Source organism: Podarcis cretensis (assembly GCF_951804945.1).
Source record: "Podarcis cretensis genome assembly, chromosome: 3".
In the NCBI taxonomy this organism is placed as follows: Eukaryota; Metazoa; Chordata; class Lepidosauria; order Squamata; family Lacertidae; genus Podarcis; species Podarcis cretensis.
The window spans coordinates 43,289,428-43,297,003 of NC_137172.1; the positions used below are offsets into that span (position 1 = coordinate 43,289,428).

General features: G+C 47.0%; 1 long non-coding RNA gene across 1 annotated transcript; it reads right to left on the reverse strand.

The window, feature by feature from the left end:
* Positions 1-3,986: 3,986 nt before the first annotated feature.
* LOC307213138 lies at positions 3,987-6,987 on the reverse strand. Its single transcript, XR_013837411.1, has 2 exons — positions 6,159-6,987; positions 3,987-5,072 (listed from the first exon to the last, which is right to left on the reverse strand). It is a non-coding gene; the product is annotated as an uncharacterized lncRNA (long non-coding RNA).
* Positions 6,988-7,576: the final 589 nt, after the last annotated feature.

The following is a 7,576-nucleotide window of genomic DNA, read 5'->3' on the forward strand; positions in this document are numbered from 1 at the left end:
TCTGAATCCCAGCCATTAACTTGAACAGGATATGACAGAGATTAAAAAGACCTTTCTTTCTGCATCTTGAGTAATACATATCTTGGTTATTTTGTATCACATCAAAACAACATAGTAGGACTGTGACATTCATATTTTGAGGTTGAAGTCTTGGAAATGCCATTGTTTGTCCCACGTTACTGTTATTTAATAGCATTTTATGAGGCACCAACCCTAGAGATGTGCAGAAGTCCTGACATTTGGAACCAGGGAAGTGACATTTTGGGTTTACTCATACGCAGAAACCGGAGGCTTTGAATAATAGCACAAAAGAAAAGACTTTGTATGCGCTGGCCCCTCTTCTTTATTATCTGAGACAGCTCCGCTTTTCTATGAAAAGTTCTTTTTTTTCTTTTTCATGAACCACAATATCCCATGATATTTGAAAATCCACAATGAGAGAGGGGGGGAGGGAAGAGAGAGAGAGAGAGAGAGAGAGAGAGAGAGAGAGAGAGAGAGTTTATTCTATTCCAGATAGCCAACAAAAAGCATTACCCCAGGAATGGGGAAAGTGTGGCCCTCCAGATGCTGTTGGACTTCAACTTCCATCAGCCCCAGTCAACATGGCCAGTGGCCAAAAGCAATTGGGTGGTTGGTCCAGGAACATCTAGCGGCCAAAGGTCTCTCACCCTTGCCACACTAGATAATGATTCGGACCAGTGTGTGTGTGTGTGTGTGTGTGTGTGTGTGTGTGAGAGAGAGAGAGAGAGAGAGAGAGAGAGAGAGAGTCAGTCACATTAAAACATATATATACATCCAGACTCATCTGGGGTTAATGGATGGCCTTCCTAAACTAGCATAAAGAAGGTGGAAGCAGCAATAAGCAGCTAAAGGTGTAAAGAAGAATATGAAATGCAGCAGGAAGCAGGTTTTGCTCTCCTGACAAGAGCTAAATGGTATAGAGACTGATACATGTTATGAGGAGGAGGAGGAGGAAGAGGAAGAGCTGCATAGCTGTTTTCTGAGGCTGTCGATCGGCCCAGGTGGCAAGGGAGGAGGACCAGCAGTAAGGAATCAGAGGAAGAGCACCAAGGAGAGCTGGTGTGTGACCCACAGAAGGACAAAAGAACCACGGTGAGGCTGTGGCTCTCTGGTGGCAGATAAGACGTGGCAAGGAAAGCAGTGAGAAAAGGCAGAATGAGCATCATGGTGTGACTGTGGAGAAAGGGAGAAAGATAGAAAGCGCAAAAGTTGGTGCATCGGTGTGTGAAGGTCCAAACAGAAGAGGGCAAAAAGCCATGGCAGAGTAGTAGGCCGTATTAGAATGTCAGAAGGAACGTGTGCATGGCAGTGAAGGGGAGGTGGCAGTGGAGATGTCTGTAGAGCAGTCAGAGAGGCAAATACAAGCTAAGTTCCATTGGAGAGAAGCAGAAGGGAATTGCAAGACACATCAGGGGAACGTGGTGGCTGTGATAACAGGAGGGAATGCAAACAGGAAAGGCCAGTCCAGCAAAGGGTCAGTTGTCCAGTATTCCTTTGGTGGGAGAGAGCCAACAAAGGCAGGAGGATGTTAAGGAGTTCCGGGGTTGGTTATCTCAGTAGCAAGCCAAAGAATAGGTGTACCTGAACACCTGATACAGAGGGTTTCCTATGATAAAGAGTCCCTAGCATGCAAGGGTGAAAGGTTCACCAAGAAATTCTGATACAGAGCATTGCATTGGGTTTTCGGGGAACCCTGGGACTTACAGGGAGATAAGTCGCATGCAGCTGTATTCCATTCTGTGTCAAGGTTTTGAGTGCAAACCACTGGATACAGTGTTCTGACCTCTGGCTTTCTATATGGTCTGGGACTGTGTCTGAGCTATGAGGTTTTTCTGGTGTGCTTTTGTGTGTTCCTTCACTCCAGTGGCGTAGCGTGGGTTATCAGCACCCGGGGCAAGGCAAGTAATTTGCGCCCCCTAACCCATGGATTTGCGCCCCCTAACCCGTGGATTTGCGCCCCCTAACCCGTGGATTTCCCTAACCCCCAGATGTTGCGCCCGGTGCAGCCGGCCCCCCCTGCACCCCCCACGCTACGCCACTGCTTCACTCTGTCAGGTTCAACTCTTGATTCCAGGCTCCCAACTTGTTTTTTATAGTTGCGTACAGCTCAGCTTTGACAGTAGGTGCACCAGTTGCAACCTTTGCAAACTCCCCAAAATAATGGTTTATTCAAGCCCTTTCACTTTCGGACCACTCGACAGCATAAGTTCAATGAATGCACAGAGGGCTGTAAGCAGCAGGTTGCACCCCAGCGGTACGTGCATTTACAGACATGTTTGCACACTGATTTGCAGACGTGCCAATAAAAGGTGTGCACAAGAGGTAGAAGCTGCCACTGTGGTCCTTCCACCCACCCAACACGCTTGCTGCACGTCCATGGAGATAAGAGAACTTCTGGTCATGGTGGATAACTCAATTAAAATGCTGGCCCAGTGTGCAGCAGCTGTGAAAAAAAGGCAAATGCCAGGTTATGGATCATTAGGAAAAAGATAACATGTAGAATTATTGATGTTGTAATGCCTTTATACAGATTTATGATCTTGCCAGGCTCCTTTTATGTTCTTAACTCAAACCTTTGGAATATGGAATATTTATTCCATATCCATGTATATTTCCCTAAAGGTAGCTGCCTAAAAAAAAATTACTCAAGTTGACTAGCATTTCTATCCACTCATTTTCTATCATCTATCTATCTAATCTATCTATCTATCTATCTATCTATCTATCTATCATCATCTATCTATCATCTATCATCTATGAACCTATGAAATATACCCCACCTTTCCTCCAAAAGGAACCCAGGGTGGCAAAAATAGATTTAAGACAACCATGCCCCCCTTGGTTTGGTTTGGTTTGGTTTGGTTTGGTTTGGTTTGGTTTGGTTTGGTTTGGTATAGCTTGGTTTAGTTTTTATATGTTTATTTCGTGAAGTTATTTTTGTATATGGATCATATGGATAAAAATACTTCTTAAAAACCCAACCGGGTGCAGATGAAAAACAAGTAATTTTTTATTATAAAAGAACTCTCTTATTTTATTTTTAATGGGGGGGGGATCTATGGGGAAACCTAGCACTGGGAAATTTCTTTCCTGCTTATGGGCTTCCCATAAGCATCAGGTTGGTCACAGCAGGATCATACGACTCTGGACTAGAGTGGCCTTAGCTCTGACCCAGCAAGACCAACTCCAGATCATTGCCAAACAGGGAGAATGGGGAATATTATGCCACATTCTATGCATAGCAGCGTTCTCCAATATGGTACTCTACAACTGCTTTGGACTACCATCCCACAACCTTTGGCAAGAGTGGCTGGGACTGATAGGAGTTGTAGTTCAAAACTTCAGGATAGCACCAAGTTGGAAAGGGCTGATGCAGAATTTTAGGTGGGATGTTAACTTAAGATCTTCTCATTTTGGAAAGGTTTTGGGTTGCCTGATGGGGAGAGTGAAATTGTTAACTTTTGCTATGCATTATTTACTTTGTGTGATGTTGATGTTGTACATCGGGGGGGGGGTTCAGCCCAATGGCTGCATCCCGTCACAGGGAACCTTTTGGGTGGGTGGAGCCAATGGGTGGAGTAACTGATGTGATGCTTTGTACAGTAGGTTATGTTCCAACCACACACAAAAGTCTACTTCCTCCATCTTCTATCCAGGCAAACAAGAGTCCTTATTATAGTTCAAGGACACATTATAGCCAGGCAAATGCACAGAGCAGAGCCAGTGAGCTGGGAATAGTAGGTATGGACTAGGGAGTGTTTCAAGGGCCAGTTAGAAAGGCCTTGAGGACCACATTCAGCCCTTGAGCCTGAAGGTCTTTCCTTGTCTCTGGTAGTAAATACTGTTAATGATTACTTAGTTATTGTTAGCTGCACTTTGGGGCTGCTTGTCAAGTCAAAAGGTGAGCTGAATTGCATGTCAAGGTCCCCAAGCCACCCCCCAAATAACTCACAACGCACACTTACTTTTTGTTTAAGGTTTTTGGCATAATTTTGGCCACAACTTTATTTAAATACAAAACCGTGAGTGGTTGTTTAGGCATTGGTTAAGACTATCTGTCCCCCCGCCTGGGGACAGAACTGACTTCCGGGCACCACTGAAAGACAGTGCGGGGGAAAGCAAGTCGGGGAGAAATGGAGCTGAGTCACAGACCCTCAATTCTCATCCACATGCTCCCCAAAGGCTTGCCGGCCCTAGTCCCATTCCAGGGATTGGACGAAAAGATGGCAAGCCCCAGGATTCCTTTAACGGAATTCCCTTTCCGCAGCAACCATGGAGGGGCAGGCCCAGCCTATCCTAACCCCTCCTCCACCAATTTATAACCAATGCCTAACCGCCAATCGAGCGCTTTACGCTCACCGCCAACCACTCACAATCCCAACCCAACCTTCAACCTTGCAGTTACCGCATCCAACCAAACATCATTCCCCAGTACAGAGAGATGTACTCCATCATTGCGGTAAAGGGCCAGAGCCTTGAAGGTAATATCCAGGCGGGAAATAACCAATCCACCCAAATCCGCCACCTTCTTACACACTGCGGAATTAATGCGCTTCCTGGCCCTTTCAGCAGCCTCAGGTCGAGAAATGCCGTGCCAATTGCGCCTTTGCAGCAATTGTGACCAAAATATTTTAACTGTGGGTATTAAGGTCACCAATTCCCCCAAGTCTCTCTGAATCGTGGAGCGCAAAGTAAAGCAATCATAAGTTGCCACATCATTCTCCCCCAGCTGAACCACAATTGCCATGGGGGGGCCATCCGAAAGCACCCTCTGCTTAATTAGCGGGATGAATTCGCTCCACTGCATTCTGCGCCTGGACATCCACAACACCTGCACATGCTGCGGGAGGCCAAGACCCAGTCCCCTTCCAGACTGCCTAGCTCTGATGCCAGCCCAGTAAACGATGCTATGCCCCACAATCCAGATGCGGACTGGAGCTAGAAGCATGGGCAGGAAGGCTGAGATGGCGCCCCCAGTCCAGACTCGTCAGGGTGCTTGCCAGCTCAGTGCATGATGCTGTGGCCGACAATCCAAATGCGCATAGCTGCTCCTATGAAAAAAGGAATAACAGACAGGCATCAGCACAGGCATCATTGGCGATACTTCCTGACATAACCTTTGTCAGCGTCAGACTTCCAATGACCCATATTCACAATCCTGTCTACTGACAGGCCCCCAGTGCGCAGCCTTTGCAGCAGCACCTATTTGGAAGGAATGAGGCGTGTTCAGCAGTAGGCAAGCCGCAGGCTGCAATAACTGGCGCACAACGTGAGCAATTAGATGCCTGTTGAGCCGGAACCCATTTCTGTGCACTAGGATCGAGCCAGCCCCCAGGGGAACGAAAAGCCAAATATTTCTGGTATCCAATAACAGGGCAAGGGCCCACCTCACCAGTGACTGGAAGCCTGATGGTGGCAACCCTGCTCACTAGGTCTGACTTAGAGCTCCAGACACTTATGACAAGCTCCAAAGCAGATAAGGAAAAGTCCTGAGGCAATAAGCCTCCAAACTCAGCCCCGTGCTGGCTCCAACACAATTTCCCCAACCCTCAGTACACCAAAATTACAATGGAATACTGAAATAAGTCTCGTCTTGATCTTGAACCAGCCGACAAGTCTTAACTTGTTGCGGATACTGCATAGGTCAAAGATTGACCAGCTTCCTGCCTGCTGTCCTGTGAAGGTTGGAGCCTATTCCAACCTTCCGAGACCCTGCGCACGACACACTTTTAGAAGGGTCTCTGAAAAATTAAAGCTTTACTCTAGCAGACATTGCAGCGGACTGAATTCTTATAGTTTTAACACTGTATCCGATCTGCAGCAGGTGGGCGAATTACTGCAGGTCCTGCTCAGAGGATGGGGGCAGGTTCCTCTGAATGGCCGAGGACTGCCAGCTAAATTTTAAGAATCAGTCCAGGCCTTCTCATAAGACCTGAAAGCAGATGGGGAAACGTAAGCTACTACTCCTCATAATTATTAATTGTTGCCAAGTGCCACAGGAGCTCCAGAAAAATCCGGCTATAGCTGGGCGTCCAGAGCCCAGGATCTGAAGCTCTCCAACTGAAAAAACGGGATAGAGCAACAGCAAAAACATTAGATGATCCCGAAATAAAGCGAGCAGAAACGCAATATTAAACCTTAAGCAGTGCGAAGACTCTGCCAGAGCATGAGGACCGTTTTGCCAGGACTCTCACACTGCCTGGTTATCAGACCAAGACAGACCCGACGGTCCCTAAACTCCTCAGTCCAGATGTGCGCTGACACTACAATGGGGAAAACTCAAGAAAAGTTAGGTTACATGTGATTGCCTTGCCCTGCCAGGCTCAAGGCCACTGTGCATGATGATGAAGGGACCCCGGGCCATGAGACCACCTGGCCAAGCAGGAATGGAAGAGGCAGCCTGGAGCAACCACCCTGCATGCAAAATTTAACTGACCTAGGAATGACAGGATCTGACAAAGCAACACTTGCTTCAGAGGAAGTATTACAAGAATAACATCCTTCAAGGCAAACAGCTTTTCCACAGGCAAGCAGATGTTTGAGCAACGGTATCCAGCTAGCCCCCAAATACGTTAAAAGGGGCAGTAGGACCCACTGTCCTCCACTGCCAACAGAACACCCAGCTCCTCAGGGAATAAAGGGGCATCTAGTAAGCTAAGCAGAGGCTGGTGTCACATGAACCAGCCAGTAAAATAATCCACATAACGATACCCCCAGTTAAACGAGTCTTGACTCACAATGTTCAATCCAGAAAGGCGCTAAAGGACTCATGTGCTGCACAGCCTATTGAGCAACCCACTGGCATCGCCTTATCAATATAAGGACCATCCAATTAAAGCCTAACTACTTAAAATCTTGAGGGTGAACCGGCAGCAGCCTAACAGCCAATTCAATATCGCATAATGCCAACAAGGCACCTCCTCCAATTTGTTGGTAAGCTCAACTGCCTGATCCAAAGATGCATATTTCACGGAACAATTCCGGAGGTATAGCATCATTCACTGAGGTGCCTTTTGGATGCGATAAATATGGATCAGATGGAATTATATGGGGCTTTCTTAGGGATGATCCCCAATGGGGATAAATGAAAATCGGGACTAGAAGGAGAATCAAGGGGATCCCACCATACGTCCCAATGCAAGCTGCTTCCTAACCTTCTTTCTGGCTACCACAGGTAGCTCTCTAACTGGCTTTTGAGTTGCTGTATTCTGAGCCACTGGCTGAAAAGCCAGAGGAATCCCAAACCTTGGGAAAAGCCCTTCCCACAAGCACAAAGCTACTGACCCATCTAGATAACCTTTTAGCCAGGCTTTCAAGGGAGATATTTTTATGGAAATATGGGCAAGAGGTTGTGGGAGCCATGCAGCCACTAGTAGCTTGTAATACTACGTAGTCCCTCACTGAGCTCAGTGATGCAGCAGTATAACCATATATGGAGTTGTGTTACCTCTCGGCAGTAATTACCTTTTATGGTGATGGTGTCGTAAAACCATGATCGGGCGATGTAACGTGAGACATTGGCAGATGGCCATGCAGGCTGGGAGACAAAGGATAA